This window comes from Zalophus californianus, chromosome 2, assembly GCF_009762305.2.
Source record: "Zalophus californianus isolate mZalCal1 chromosome 2, mZalCal1.pri.v2, whole genome shotgun sequence".
NCBI classification, from domain to species: Eukaryota; Metazoa; Chordata; class Mammalia; order Carnivora; family Otariidae; genus Zalophus; species Zalophus californianus.
Window position 1 is genome coordinate 142,656,586 of NC_045596.1, and position 15,866 is coordinate 142,672,451.

The 15,866-nt window shown below is 36.6% G+C and overlaps 1 pseudogene; it reads right to left on the bottom strand.

The window, feature by feature from the left end:
• Nucleotides 1–7,056: 7,056 nt before the first annotated feature.
• Nucleotides 7,057–7,686, bottom strand: LOC118356738 (annotated as a pseudogene).
• Between the last annotated feature and the right edge of the window lie 8,180 nt (nucleotides 7,687–15,866).

A 15,866-nucleotide genomic window follows, 5' to 3' on the forward strand; every position in this document is an offset into this window, starting at 1 on the left:
ATCCTTGTATCAGTCAAATTAGATTTTAAACCAAAGACTATAATAAGAGATGAGGAAGGACACTATATCCTACTTAACAGGTCTATCCAACAAGAAGATCTAACAATTGTAAATATCTATGCCCATAACATGGGAGCAGCCAAGTATATAAGCCAATTAATAACAAAAGCAAAAAAACACATTGACAACAATACAATAATAGTAGGAGACTTTAACACCCCCCTGACTGAAATGCACAGATCATCTAAGCAAAAGATCAACAAGGAAAGAAAGTCTTTAAATGACACACTGGACCAAATGGACTTCACAGATATATTCAGAACATTCGATCCCAAAGCAACAGAATACACATTCTTCTCTAGTGCCCATGGAGCATTCTCCAGAATAGATCACATCCTAGGTCACAAATCAGGTCTCAACTGGTACCAAAAGACTGAAATCATTCCCTGCATATTTTCAGATCACAATGCTTTGAAACTAGTACTCAATCACAAGAGGAAAGTTGGAAAGAACTCAAATACATGGAGGCTACAGAGCATCCTACTAAAGAATGAATGGGTCAAACAGGAAATTAAAGAAGAATTAAAAAAATTAATGGAAACAAGTGAAAATGAAAACACGACTATTCAAAATCTTTGGGATGCAGCAAAGGCATTCCTAAGAGGAAAGTATATAGCAATACAAGCATTTCTCAAGAAACAAGAAAGGTCTCAAATACACAACCTAACGCTACACCTAAAGGAGCTGGAGAAATAACAGTAAACAAAGCCTAAACCAGCAGGAGAAGAGAAATAATAAAGATCAGAGCAGATATCAAAATGAACTAGAAACCAAAAGAACAGTAGAACAGATCAATGAAACTAGGAGCTGATTCTTTGAAGGAATTAACAAGATTGATAAACCCCTGGCCAGACTGATCAAAAAGAAAAGAGAAATGACCCAAATCAACAAAATCATGAATGAAAGAGGAGAGATCACAACCAACACCAAAGAAATACAAACAATTATAAGAACATATTATGAGCAACTCTATGCCAGCAAATTAGGTAATCTGGAAGAAATGGATGCATTCCTAGAGATGTATCAACTACCAAAACTGAACCAGGAAGAAATAGAAAACCTGAACAGACCTATAACCACTAAGGAAATTGAAGCAGTATTCAAAAATCTCCCAAAAAACAAAAGCCCAGGGCCAGATGGTTTCCCGGGGAATTCTACCAAACATTTAAAGAAGTAATACCTATTCTTCTGAAACTGTCCCAAAAAATAGAAATGGAAGGAAAACTTCCAAACTCGTTTTATGAGGTCACGATTACCTTGATCCCAAAACCAGACAAAGACCCCATCAAAAAGAATTACAGACCAATATTCCTGAGGAACATGGATGCAAAAATTCTCACCAAAATACTAGCCAATAGGATCCAACAGTACATTAAAAGCATTATTCACCATGACCAAGTGGGATTGATCCCTGGGCTGCAAGTTTGGTTCAACATCTGCAAATCAATCAATGTGATACAATAAATTAATCAAAGAAAGAACAAGAACCATATGATCCTTGCAACAGATGCAGAAAAAGCATTTGACAAAGTACAGCATCCTTTCTTGATCAAAACTCTTCAGAGTATAGGGATAGAGGGTACATACCTCAATATCATAAAAGCCATCTATGAAAAACCCACAGCGAATATCATTCTCAATGGGGAAAAACTGAGAGCTTTCCCCTTAAGGTCAGGAACACAGCAGGGATGTCCACTATCACCACTGCTATTCAACATAGTACTAGAAGTCCTAGCCACAGCAAGCAGACAACAAAAAGAAATAAAAGACATCTGAATTGGCAAAGAAGAAGTCAAACTCTCACTCTTTGCAGATGATATGATACTTTTTGTGGAAAACCCAAAAGACTCCACCCCAAAACTGCTAGAACTCATACAGGAATTCAGTAAAGTGGCAGGATAGAAAATCAATGCACAGAATTCAGTGGCATTCCTATACACAAACAACAAGACAAAAGAAAGAGAAATTAAAGAGTTGATCCCATTTACAATTGCACCCAAAACCATAAGATATGTAGGAATAAATTTAACCAAAGAGGCAAAGGATCTGTACTCAGAAAACTATAAAATACTCATGAAAGAAATTGAGGAAGACACAAAGAAATGGAAAAACATTCCATGCTTATGGATTGGAAGAACAAATATTGTGAAGATGTCAATACTACCCAGAGCAATCTACACATTCAATGCAATCCCTATCAAAATACCATCCACTGTTTTCAAAGAAATGGAACAAATAATCCTAAAATTTGTATGGAACCAGAAAAGACCCCGAATAGCCAGACAAATGTTGAAAAAGAAAAGCAAAGCTGGTGGCATAACAGTTCCGGACTTCAAGCTCTATTACAAAGCTGTCATCATCAAGACAGTATGGTACTGGCACAAAAACAGACACATAGATCAATGGAACAGAATCGAGAGCCCAGAAATGGAAGCTTAACTCTAGGGTCAACTAATCTTTGACAAAGCAGGAAAGAATGTCCAACGGAAAAAAATGTCTCTTTAACAAATGGTTTTGGGAAAATTGGACAGCCACATGTAGACAAATGAAACTGGACCATTTCCTTACACCACACACAAAAATAGACTCAAAATGGTTGAAAGACCTCAATGTGAGACAGGAGTCCAACAAAAATCCTAGAGGAGAACACAGGCAGTTACCTCTTCGACCTCAGCCACAGCAAATTCTTCCTAGAAACATCACCAAAGGCAAGGGAAGCAAGGGCAAAAATGAACTATTGGGACTTCATCAAGATAAAAAGCTTTTGCACAGCAAAAGAAACAGTCAACAAAACCAAAAGATAACCGACAGAATGGGAGAAGATATTTGCAAATGACATATCAGATAAACGGCTAGTATCCAAAATCTATAAAGAACTATCAAACTCAACACCCAAAGAACAAATGATCCAATCAAGAAATGGGCAGAAGACATGAACAGACATTTTTCCAAAGAAGACATCCAAATGGCCAACAGACACGTGAAAAAGTGCTCAACATCACTCAGCATCAGAGAAATCCAAATCCAAACCTCAATGAGATACCACCTCACACCAGTCAGAATGGCTAAAATTAACAAGTCAGGAAACGACAGATGTTGGCGGGGATGCGGAGAAAGGTGAACCCTCCTACACTGTTGGTGGGAATGCAGGCTGGTGCAGCCACTCTGGAAAACAGTATGGAGGTTCCTCAAAAAGTTGAAAATAGAGCTACCATACAACCCAGCAATTGCACTACTGGGTATTTAGCCCAAAGATATAAATGTAGGGATCTGAAGGGGTACGTGCACCCCGATGTTCATAGCAGTAATGTCCACAGTAGTCAAACTATGGAAAGAGGCATGATGTCCATAGACAGATGAGTGGATAAGGAAAAAGTGGTAAATATATACAATGGAATATTATGCAGCTGCCAAAAGGAATGAAATCTTGCCATTTGCAACGACATGGATGGAGCTGGAGGGTATTATGCTGAGCGAAATAAGTCAATCAGGGAAAGACATGTATCAGGGGATCTCACAGATAATGAGGAATTCTTAATCTCAGGAAACAAACTGAGGGTTGCTGGATTGGTGGGGGGTGGGAGGGTTGGGGTGGCTGGGTGATAGACATTGGAGAGTGTATCTGCTATGGTGAGTGCTGTGAATTGTGTAAGACTGTTGAATCACAGACCCGTACCTCTGAAACAAATAATACATTATATGTTAAAAAAAAAAAAAGATAGTAGGAAGGGAGAAATGAAGTGGGGGAAATCGAAGGGGGAGACGAAGCATGAGAGATTTTGGACTCTGAGAAACAAACTGAAGGTTCTAGTGGGGAGGGTTGTGGGGGCGATGTGTTAGCCTGGTGATGTGTATTAAAGGGGGCATGTACTGAATGGAGCACTGGGTGTTATACGGAAACAGTGAATCATGGAACACTACATCAAAAATTAATGATGTAATGTATGGTGATTAACATAACATAATAAAAAAATTAGCATAGAATATTGCTGTTGAGGGAAGTTTTATTCAGATCAAGTATCTCTTTGATATTTGTAATTTAAGTCCTTCTATTTATGAGCATTTAGATTAATGAAACTGGAAAAGCTTATGCTCTCTACATTTTGCTTAGTCTTGTTTACTTGTAAGTTCAGTAAGGGAAAATATCTCTATGATTTACATAACAACAGAAATACAATTATTTTTAAGACAAGTTTATTATGAATATTCTTAAATATTATTTATAAGAACAAGAATTTTGAATGGAAAAAAGAACTTGGGTAGTCATAATGTTTCAGGTTTGTTAAACCTACTTGAATCCCTTTACAAATTAGAATGAGATATTATAACCTATCAGTTGAAATTTCATGTAAGTGTCCTTAGGGAATGATGATCCTAGTTCTCACTCTTTATAGAGTAGAACCACCTTAACTTTTCCCTATAACAGCTACATTTCTTATAAATTCAATGAAAAGTATTTCCACAAGGATTTGTAACTCTTCAGATTCCCAATAAAAGAGATATATACCAGTACTGTTACATAATTTAATTATAAATTCATTAATATGCCATACCTGACAGTTTAGGGTGTTATAATGGTAATCTTTTGTGAAGACACCACATAGAGCTCTGCTACATGGTTAACTATTTCGTAAAATGATTCTCAACAGTGCTGCCAAGGGTCTGACTGACAAGAAAAAAGACCCACTAGTCACTTAAGAGAGAACAGATGTAAAAACCACAAAGGACAATAGACTTTGTCTGCCAGCGTATTATTTGATGAGCCTAGAAAGCTTAATGCCTTTCCTATCCCTCAGTATTAAATAGGTATATTTATGTTATTTAACTAAACAAATAGGCTTAAGTGATAACACTTAGTGAACAGCAAAATGAAGATAAACATGGCTTCATCCAAAGGAAAATCCAGGAAAAGATTCCCCACCCATCAGAAAAAAAACTTCCCACATGATCAAGCATAAAGAGAAGGTGTGAGTCAGTAAAGGCAGATGCTTCTCTGAATCTAAGCATAAAGCCTAATCTGAGAGCAGACCTCAAGATCTGAAGGCCTTTTTCTTATCCCTAGTTCTAAGGAAAGTGATATAACAGCCTTTGAAACTGAAAAGAGAAAATGCAGCTTAAAAAATAAAGTGAACTAAATCTACCACATGGCCATGTGCATTATTTTTAAAGGAGAGATTCAGGAATGAAAGAGAATTCAAGTCACTTGAGTGCTAACTTTGTTACAACCACCCCTTCATTGCTCTCCTTCAGCACTTTCTCCATGCACTAGTAGGAAGCATTCATTTTGCCAAGACTTGAGGCAACAATCACTGCCGTTGACTCATTATTATCCACATCAGAGAGCTGACTGCAGGATTCAGAGCACCACCTTTTGTCAAGAGAGTGAAGAGCCTGTTACCAAAACAAAGAGGATATCATTTGTATTCTTTCTCTTCTTCGCCTAGATTATGCTACATCCAGAACTTTGAATCTCTGAAGATTAGGTATGGCAAACATTCAGAGGAATGATTTGGTAGAATGCCTGATTACTGAAGTCATTACTTCAGAAAAGAAGTTTTGTTTTACATTTTGGCCTGGAGGGAGGGTTTTCTTTCTGAAAAATGGAAAGCAAGGCTGAGTGAAACATCCTTTTTAGTTTTCTAATTATTTGGTATTTCATAAGTACAGAAAAAGTTTTGCAAAATTGAATTCCAAGAAGTTAGTAATGCCGTGTCAGCCTAGCTTCACATATAGATATCTTTTCCTGATGATGAAAATAAAAAGGCCAAGAAGGAAAAAAGTCAATGATTCATCATTCTCTAGTTACATTCTTTGGACACAGGAGAAAACCATCTACTACATTTGAGGACATGTGAGAATGTCTCACAGACATTCATCGCTAGGACCCATGCTTATATTACATCAAAATGATGAAGACTAGTCAAAGAATTTTAATACTATCTGCTTGCTATATGATAGGCAGGAGATGGGAAAACATACCTACCTATCCACCCTTTTTTGCTCAGGTCCCCTTCTAGAGACATGCTAGAGTGAACTATTAGAAGAATTATAACTTATGTAGGAATAATGAAGAATATGTGAGTGTCTTGTGATCCATAGTGAAGTGAGGAACTGCTCCTCCTGCTTTAGGGAAAACAGAAACTCAGGTTCTGACTTCCTACATGGATATATTTTATTCTCATCTGTTAATCAATATTTTTCAATTTTAAATAAATTTGTTTAAGAACAACTAAGATAGTGGGAGTCCAGCACACAACTCTCTATGGATTCTGCACAACTTTCTCTTCGGTTTAAATGTTTTAGCCCATTTTCCCACAGCTCTTCTATGTAAATCCAAGACAAAATTGATTACTTTAGCAAAAGTTAACTTTCAAAAAATGCCTAAATTGGATGGTGACAGTTTGTATTACCAGCAATCAAAGAGCAAAGAATGCACAATCAGAATTATCCTTCTTGTCCAGTCATATCCACCTAGATATGAACTCCCAGTTTAGACCACCAAATTTCCCTGTACATATATACACCTACATACAAGTTTTTCTGTTATCATAGGCAATATTTGGAAGCTCCTCTAGGCTAATGCAACTCAAAGATGTCTATATGACTCAGTTAAAGTAACCACAGTTTGTTTTTTTTTTCTTAAAGCCTTTACTTTGAGACGTGATGGAAAAATCTTACATATACACATGGAAAAGACATGATCACAGTTAAAAGTGAAAACAATCTAGGGGCGCCTGGGTAGCTCAGTTAGTTAAGTGGCCAACTCTTGATTTTGGCTTGGTCATGATCTCAGGGTCCTGGGATCAAGCCCCACGTTGGGCTCCATACTCACGAAGGAGTCTGCTTGGGGATTCTCTCTCTTTACCCTCTCCCTCTGCCCCTCTCCCCACTCATGCATGATGAAGACAGTCTAACCAGAAAGCTTCAATGCCTGTCAGCTAGTGTTAAAGCTAAAGTTCTGAGTGTGATGTGCTGCAAGGCTGAAAGGAATAGTAATTAGTATTCCTCTCCTTCTTCTTCATGCTCTTCTTCAGAATCCACACCAACCTCTTCATGGTCCTTCTCAAGGGTAGCCATGTCCTCCCAGGTCTCAGAAAACTCTTCTTCCTCCATACCCTCACCTACATACAAGTGAACAAAGGCACACCTGGCATATACAGGTCAAACTTATGATCCAGTTGGGCCCAGGCCCCAGCAATGCCTGAGGTGGTGTTCAGCATGCACCCAGCTCGCTGTACTTTGGCCAGGTCTCCACAAGATACTATAGTGGGAGGCTGGTAATTAATGCCAACTTTGAAGCTAGTAGGGTACCAGTCCATAAACTGGATGCTGTACTTGGTTTTGATGGTAGCAATGGTGGCACTGACATCTTTTGGAACCACATCACCACAGTACAACAGGTAGCAAGCCATGTATTTACCATGGCAAGAGTCACATTTCACCATCTGGTTGACTGGCTCAAAGCATGCATTGGTGATCTCTGTTACAAAAAGCTGTTCGTGGTAGGCTTTCTCAGCAGAGATGACGGGCATATATGAGCAGAGGGAAGTGAATGTGGGGATAGGACACCAGGTTGATCTGGAATTTTGTCAGGGCTCCATCAAATCTGAGGGAGGCAGTGATGGTTTATATACTAGATGAAAAGTCACAGGGCGCCTGGGTGGCTCAGTCAGTTAAGTGTCTGCCTTCGGCTCAGGTCATGATCCCAGGGTCTTAGGATCGAGCCCCACATCAGACTCCCTGATCAGTGGGGAGTCTGCTTCTCCCTCTCCCACTGCCCCTCCTTCCCCAGTTCATGCTCTGTCTCACTCACTTTCTCTCAAATAAATAAATAAAATCTTAAAAAAATAAAGAAAGAAAAAGAAAGGGCACATTCCACAAGCTTATAGTTGACCTTTTTGATGAAACAGTTTCAAATGACATTATACAAAATTTAAAATTTTATGTAAATACAACATGTAAAGACACAGTAAAAAGAAGCTGCAAAATCACACTAATTTGAATAATACAATGATTGTTGTCATTACTTGCCACGTGTCAGAAATAAAATCCTGGACCTCGGAATTTAGGTCTTTTCTCTCATCTCATGTCAAGTAATGGCCCATGTATCATAGTGGAAACCAAGCTGGTCTGGTATCACTACAATATTTATTCTTTATCTTATCATCTCTTGTTATCTGCTATTATTTTAATATAGAGTTTTATCTGAAATCATATCAAACACAAAACTGAATAAACATTTAATAAATATTTACTGAGCACATCCACACCTAAGGCATTTTTACCACATTGTTAAATAGTGTAATATTTAAGTAAGATGAGTTTTATCACCTAAAACATCATTTTGGGATAAGTAAAAAGGCAGATATTAATGTTAAAAACAAAGTAGATCCTGGAATTGGAAGCTAGTAGCCTATTAAAGACTATTCTTAGCTCTCACTACAATATATAGATATGCATAGTACCAGAATCAAGTAGAGGATTCATTCTTGTTACTAAGAGGCTTCAAAGTGTCATCTGGAAATCATTTGATATTTAATCTCTGCTTCCAGAAAGTGTCCATACAAATTTTCTAATTCTAATATACTTCAAATTTTGGTAACAGGTTACCAATAACTAGTCTCAAATCTGTTATAAATTAGAATCAGTAAATATGTTCAGTTGATAACTCTATATATGAGATACTTCATTAACACCAATTAATTTTCCTATATTAAAATTGATTAAAAGTAATGAGACATTACATTTACTCTCAGGGTTGGATCTAAAGAGTCTGCCAAAGCATTAAAACCTAAAGTCTTAAGGCTTTGGCTATAAATTGATTATCTTCCTCTTCTAAAATCTCTGGGTATTTCTCCAGGAGCTAATAGATCCTTTTTAACATTTAAATAGCTAGAGTTAATCTTTTGAAATTTTGCCTTGTTAAAGAAACAATAAGATTGTTACAAAGAGCATCAGAAATAGTAATTGCTCTATCACTTATGTCAATAATATAGTCAACCATTAACTCAATCTGATTAAATTCAATTCGGCTTGCCTTTAGCAGAGGTTTGAGAGCATTAAAAAACAACAACAACAACAAACTTGGGGTGCTTAGGTGGCTCAGTCGGTTAGGCATCCAAATCTTGATCTCAGCTCAAGTCTTGATCTCAGGGTGGTGAGCTCAGGCCTACCGTGGAGCCCATTAAAAAAAAAAAAAAAGCTCATGATTAAATAAAATTAATATTCCATCTACCCACACTTCCCCATCATCTTAAATAACTCTGAAATAGCTGTGTAAATATAGGCAAAAAAAATTAAAAAGGAACAAATTTTGTAATTCATAGCAGAAATAAGAATCGCACTCAGCTCTGAACAAGTTTCTACAGGAAAATAACATAATAATCTGCACATAATATGCATATCTTCTTTTCTATATGCATAGAAAAAAATTCTATGACTTTAGTGATCTGATCAAAACAGAGCAACATTTTCCAAGGCCTATTCTTGGCCATATATGGTATTTGCATTTATGAAACAATCAGCAGAAATTCTGAATCATGGAGGGCTAAGATAGAAACTCACCACATCCCAATCATTCTATACAAACTCTCATGTTCCCATATAGCCTCTTTATTTCTGTCCAACTACTAAGTAGTTAATATAAAGTCAGGGTTGTTGTAATGCCCTCTTTCTTCAACAAGTATTCCTGAACATCTGCTTATGCAGAAGGTGGATGTATGCTTTAAGAAGGTACAAAGGCATTTAACACAGTTCCTATGTCCAGGGACTTTCAGTCTGGTGGGTGAAACAAGGGTCTGCTCTTGACCTAGATAATTATGAAATGAATTTATAATTCAGAGTCCAACAGGAGACAGAAGTAGAGTTACACAACTGGAGTAGTTGAGAAGCCTTCATGAAAAGATGGACGATAAACTGAAATTGGAGGACAGATAGAATTTAGGCAGATGAAGACAAGGAAGAAGGTATCTGTAAAGGAGACTGTTAATTGCCACCTCCATATCCATTAACTCATTCTTCCTTATCACTGCCCGTATTAAAGGACAGTGCAATGTGCCCAACTAAAAGTCTGTATTTTCTAACAACACTGTGGGTAGGCATGGCTTTGTAATAAGTTTGGCCATTGAGAAATAAGCAGAAGTTGGTAGAATTTCTAAGAAGTCTCCTTAGATGGAGAAAAACAACTGAAATGTACATTTTTTTCCTCTTCTTACTTTATTCTGGAATATGGCCATGATGGCTAGAGCCATTAGCAGCCAATGAAATAACCTTAAGAATATAAGCCACACACCAACTATGGTGGAGCATGATAGAGGGGTCTATGTCCCTCGTGACACAAAAGAGTAGCCACAGCAGGAATAAACTCCCTATCTCTGGACTTCCTTTATATAAGGGAGAAAAAAATTTTCTCTTTTTAAAGTCATTGTCAACTCTCTGTTAGTTGCAGTCAATGGCAATTTCTGACATAATATTATGGATACGTAAAAATACATAAGTTAAGGCTTAGAGATGGAAATGAACATGGTACACATGGGCTGAGGGACTGGTTTTGTTGGATAACAAAATAATGAGGTATGAGGGTGAATACCAAGAAGAGTCACATGCATCCTTGCAAAAGTAGAAACTACTCAAGTAGGAACTACTCAAGACAGAATGATTAAGTAGAATTACTTGAAAAAGAATTGTCAGTTTGGAAATGTAATCCCATGTGGTAATTTCATCTAGGATCAAAATTACATCTCTATTCAGTCCCATTTTTCTCTAATTTTTCCCTTCGCTGTCACTTTCATGTTTCAATCTTCAGGAAAATGAAGAATAAAAACACAATCTGAGTCACATGAGTAAACAATACCTGAAAATAGTATGCACAACATTTCTCATATATATTTCACAAAGATGACTCTACTACCTGTTGAAGACATTGATAAAGTAGATCATGGGGAGCCACAGAAACTTTAGGGAGCACCTAGAACACTAAGCAGGCAGGACCCAATTCTTTCTCTGCTAGACCATAATTTATAAATGGTTACTATTGGACATCTACTGCCCAGTAGCTACAGCTCTCAAAGTATTCTGAAAACCACTCCCTTTCCTTATTCCCATTAAGAACTATATTGAGATTTCATCCTATCTGCAAGCTAACCATTTACTCTGACTTAGCTTCATGGATGCTAGAAAAAGACATGAGATGCTCAGGTTAGGAACAAAGAACCAGCAATGAATCGTGAATCACCACATCAAAAACTAATGATGTATTGTATGGTGACTAACATAACATAATAAAATAAAATTAAAAAAAAGAAACAAAGAACTTTATTATTCACACTATAACTAGCATGCCATAAACATCGTGTGTGTTAATTCCCTAGGTCCATGTTCCACAAAGGAGATACAGGGCCCAGGTACAAGCTATACATTGAGTGGGTTTATGTCACAACTGAGGAACCCTCAACTTAAAAAGCACAAGTCTTTTATAATGGGCTGCAAGAAAACCTGCTCCTTTGCCCTGGAGGAATACATTATCTTTATTACTGGAGAGTAAAAACTTGGTCTTTAGGAGACAAAATTTCTATTCCCCAAGGCTGTTCACTGTACAACATCCTTAAAATCATAATCTAAAACAAAAACTGTCGGTGCTTTTGCTCTCAAGGCATGCATAAACAGTAAGAAACACATGGAGAATCACCTCTCAACAGCAAATTTCACATCTCCCCGGTAGTAATGGCTTCGGTTCATTGATGTGACCTGTTGCCATTGTTGCGCCTCACCTGTTTTGATGATCCCCTGAATTCTGTCCACAACTTTGGAAAGAGTCCTTTTTTTCCCACACTTTCTTCAATTTCTTTTTTCCCTGTTGAGGCCCTCTCTCTTAACCTCTGTGCAATTCTATTTCTCATCTGCAGAACAGGGATAATAATATCTTAGAGGTTAGTACTGAGAATAAAAACAGATAATGTACGTGAAGGTTTTAGCATAACCTTGCGTTCAATAAATATACTAGAGTCATTTTTTTAAATTTTTCCCCTTGAGTCAGATGCTGCATTTTGTTTTGTGATTTTATCTTTTTTAAATTTTAATTCCAATATAATTAACATACGTGTCATATTATTTTCAGGTGTACAATATAGTGATTCAACAATTCTCTACATTAGTCAGTACTCATCACAGTAAGTGTGCTTTTAATCTCCTTCACCTGTTTCACCCATCCACCTACCTACCTACAGCCATCAGTGTGTTCTCTGTATTTAAGAGTTTGTTTTCCAGTTTATCTGTTTTTCCTTTGACCGTTTCTTTTGTTTCTTAAATTCTACATATGAGTGAAATCATATGGTATTTGTCTTTCTCTATTTCACTTAGCATTATATCCTCTATATCCAACCATGTTGTTGCAAATGGTAAGATCTCATTCTTTTTATGGCTGATTAATATTCCACTGTATATATACCACATCTTTATCCATTCACCTATGGATGGACACTTGGGTTGCTTCCATAATTTGGCTATTATAAATAATGCTGCAGTAAACATAGGGTGCACAGATCTTTTCAAATTAATGTTTTTGTTTTCTTTGAGTAAAAACCCACTAGTGGGATGCTTGAGTCGTATGGTAATTTTAATATTTTGAGAAACCTCCATACTGTTTTCCAGTGACTGCACCAATTCACACTCCCACCAACAGTGTATGAGTGTTCCCTTTTCTCCACATCCTCACCAACACTTGTTTCTTGTTTTTTATTTTAGCCATTCTAACAAGTATGAGTTAATATCTCATTGTGGTTTTGATTTGCATTTCCCTGACAATGAGTGATGTTGAGCATCTTTTCTTGTGTCTCTTGGTCTTCTGCATGTCTTCTTTGGAAAAATGTTCGGTCATGTCTTCTGCCCATTTTTCAATTGGATGATTTGGGATTTAGGGGTGTTGACTTTTATAAATTCCTTATATATTTTGGATACTAACCCTTTATCAGATATGCCATTGGTAAATACCTTCTCCCATTCAGTAGCTTGTCTTTTAGTTTTGTTGATTATTTCCTTTGCTAGGCAGAAGCTTTTTATTTTGATGTAGTCACAATAGCTTATTTTTGCTTTTGTTTCCCTTGCCTCAGGAGACATAACTAGGAAAAAACTGCCAAAGTCAGAGAAATTACTGCCTATGCTCTCTTCTAGGATTTTTATAGATTCAAATCTTCCATTAAGGTCTTTAATTATTTTGAGTTTATTTTTGTGTATGGTGTTAAAAAGTGACCCAATTTCCTTCTTTTGCATGTAGCTGTCCAGTTTTCCCAACACCATTTGTTGAAGACACTGTCTTCTTCCCATTGCATAATCATTCCTACTCTCTCAGAGATTAACTGACCATATAATCATGGGATTATTTCTGGGCCTTCTATTCTGTTCCATTACTCTGTGTCTATTTTTGTGCCAATACCACACTGTTTTGATTACAACTTTGTAGTATAATTTGAAATATGAGATCGGGATACCTCCAGCTTTGTTCATTTTCAAGATTGCTTTGATTATTTGTGGTCTTTTGTAGTTCCATGCAAATTTGAGGATTGTTTGTTCTAGTTCTGTGAAAAATGCTGTTGGTATTTTGAGATTGCATTAAATCTGTAGAGTGCTTTGGGTATAATGGATATTAGAACAACATTTGTACTCCCGATTAAGAAGCATGCAGTATCTTTCCATTTGCTTATGTAATCTTCAATTTCTTTCATCACTGTTTTATAGTTTTCACATGATATGTCCCTTCATCTTCTTGATTAAGTTTATTCCTAGGTATTTTATTATTTTTGGTGCAAATGTAAATGGAACTGTTTTCTTAATTTCTCTTTCTGCTACTTCATTATTAGTGTATAGAAATGCAACAGATTTCCATACATTTATTTTGAATCCTATGACTTACTGAATTCGTTCATCAGTTCTAGTATTTTTTTGGTGGAGTCTTTAAGGTTTTCTATATATAGATCATGGCATCTGCAAATAGTGGAAGTTTTACTTCTTCCTTACCAATTTGGATGCATTTTTTCTAAAATTTAATTTATTTGACAGAGAGAAAGAACACAAACAGGGGGAGCAGCAGGTAGAGGGAGAGGGAGAAGCAGGCTCCCTGCTGAGCAAGGAGCCCCATGTGGGGCTCGATCCCAGGACCCTGGGATCATGACCTGAGCTGAAGGCAGATGCTTAAACGACTGAGCCACCCAGGTGCCCTGCACTTTCTTTTTCTTGTCTGATTGCTGTGGCTACGATTTCCAGTTCTATGTTGAATAAAAGAGGTGAGAGTGGACATCCTTGTCTTATTCCTGATCTTAGGGAAAAGTTCTCAGTTTTTCACCATTGAATATGATGTTAGTTGAGTTTTTCATATTTGGTCTTTATTATGTTGAGGTATATTCCCTTAAACTTACCTTGTTGAGGGTTTTTATCATGATTGGATGTTGTACTTTGTCAAATGCTTTTTCTCCATCTATTGAAGTGATCATACAGTCTTTATCCTTTCTCTTGTTGATGTGAGGTACCACATTGATTGATCTGTGAATATTGAATACCCTTACATCCCTGGAATAAACCCCACCTGTTCACAGTGAATGATTTTTTTAATGTATTGTTGGATTCAGTTTGCTAGTATTCTGTTGAAGATCTTTGCATCTATATTCATCAGAGATACTGGCCTGTGGTTCCCTTTTTCTGTAGTATCTTTATCTGCTTTTGGTTTCAGGGTAATGCTGGCTTCATGGACTATATTTGGAGGCTTTCCTTCCCCTTCTAGTTTTTGGAAGAGTTTGAGAAAAACAGGTATTAACTTTTCTTTAAATGTTTGATAGAATTCACCTGTGAAGCCATCTGGTCCTGGACTTTTATTTGTTCTGAGTTTTTTGATTACTGATTCATATTCATTGATGGTAATTGGTCTGTTCAAATTTTCTATTTCTTCCTGATCAGTTTTGGGAAGTTATATGTTTCTAGGATTTTTTCCATTTCTTCTAGGTTGTCCACTTTGTCAGCATACAATTTTTCATAATATTCTCTCATATCGTTTGTATTTCTGTGGTGTCAGTTGTTATTTCGCCTCTTTCATTTCTTATTTTGTATTTGAGTCCTCTCTCTCTCTCTCTCTCTCATATGAATCTGGCTAAAGTTTTATCAATTTTTTTGATCTTTTCAGAGAAACAGCTCCTGTTTCCTTGATTTGTTCTAGTGGTTTGTTTTTTTTTTTTTTTTTTTAGTTTCTCTTTCATTTACTTCTGCTCTAATCTTCATTATTTCCTTCCTTCTACTAGTTTTGCTTTTTGTTCTTTTTCTAGATCCTTTGGGTATAAGGTCAGATTGTTTATTAGAGATTTTTCTTGATTCTTAAGGTAGGCTTGTATTGCTATAAACTTTCCTCTTAGAACCACTTTTGCTACATCCCAAAGATTTTGGTCCATTGTGCTCTCATTTTCATTTGTCTCCATGTATTTTTTTATTTCCTCTTTGATGTCTTGGTTAACCCATTCATTGTTTAGTAGCACGTTATGTGACCTCCATGTGTTTGTGTTCTTTCCAGACTTTTTCTTGTGATTGATTTCTAGTTTCACAGCATTGTGATCAGAAAAAATGAATGGTATGATATTGATCTTTTTTAATTTGTTGGGACTTGCTTTGTGCCCTAATATGTGATCTCTTTTGGAGAATGTTCCATGTGTACTTGAAAAGAATGGCTTTTCTTCTATTTTAGGATTGAACGTTCCAAATATATCTGTTAGATCCATGTAGTCCAATGTTTCATTCAAAGCCACTGTTTCCTTCTTGATTACCTCTTCAGA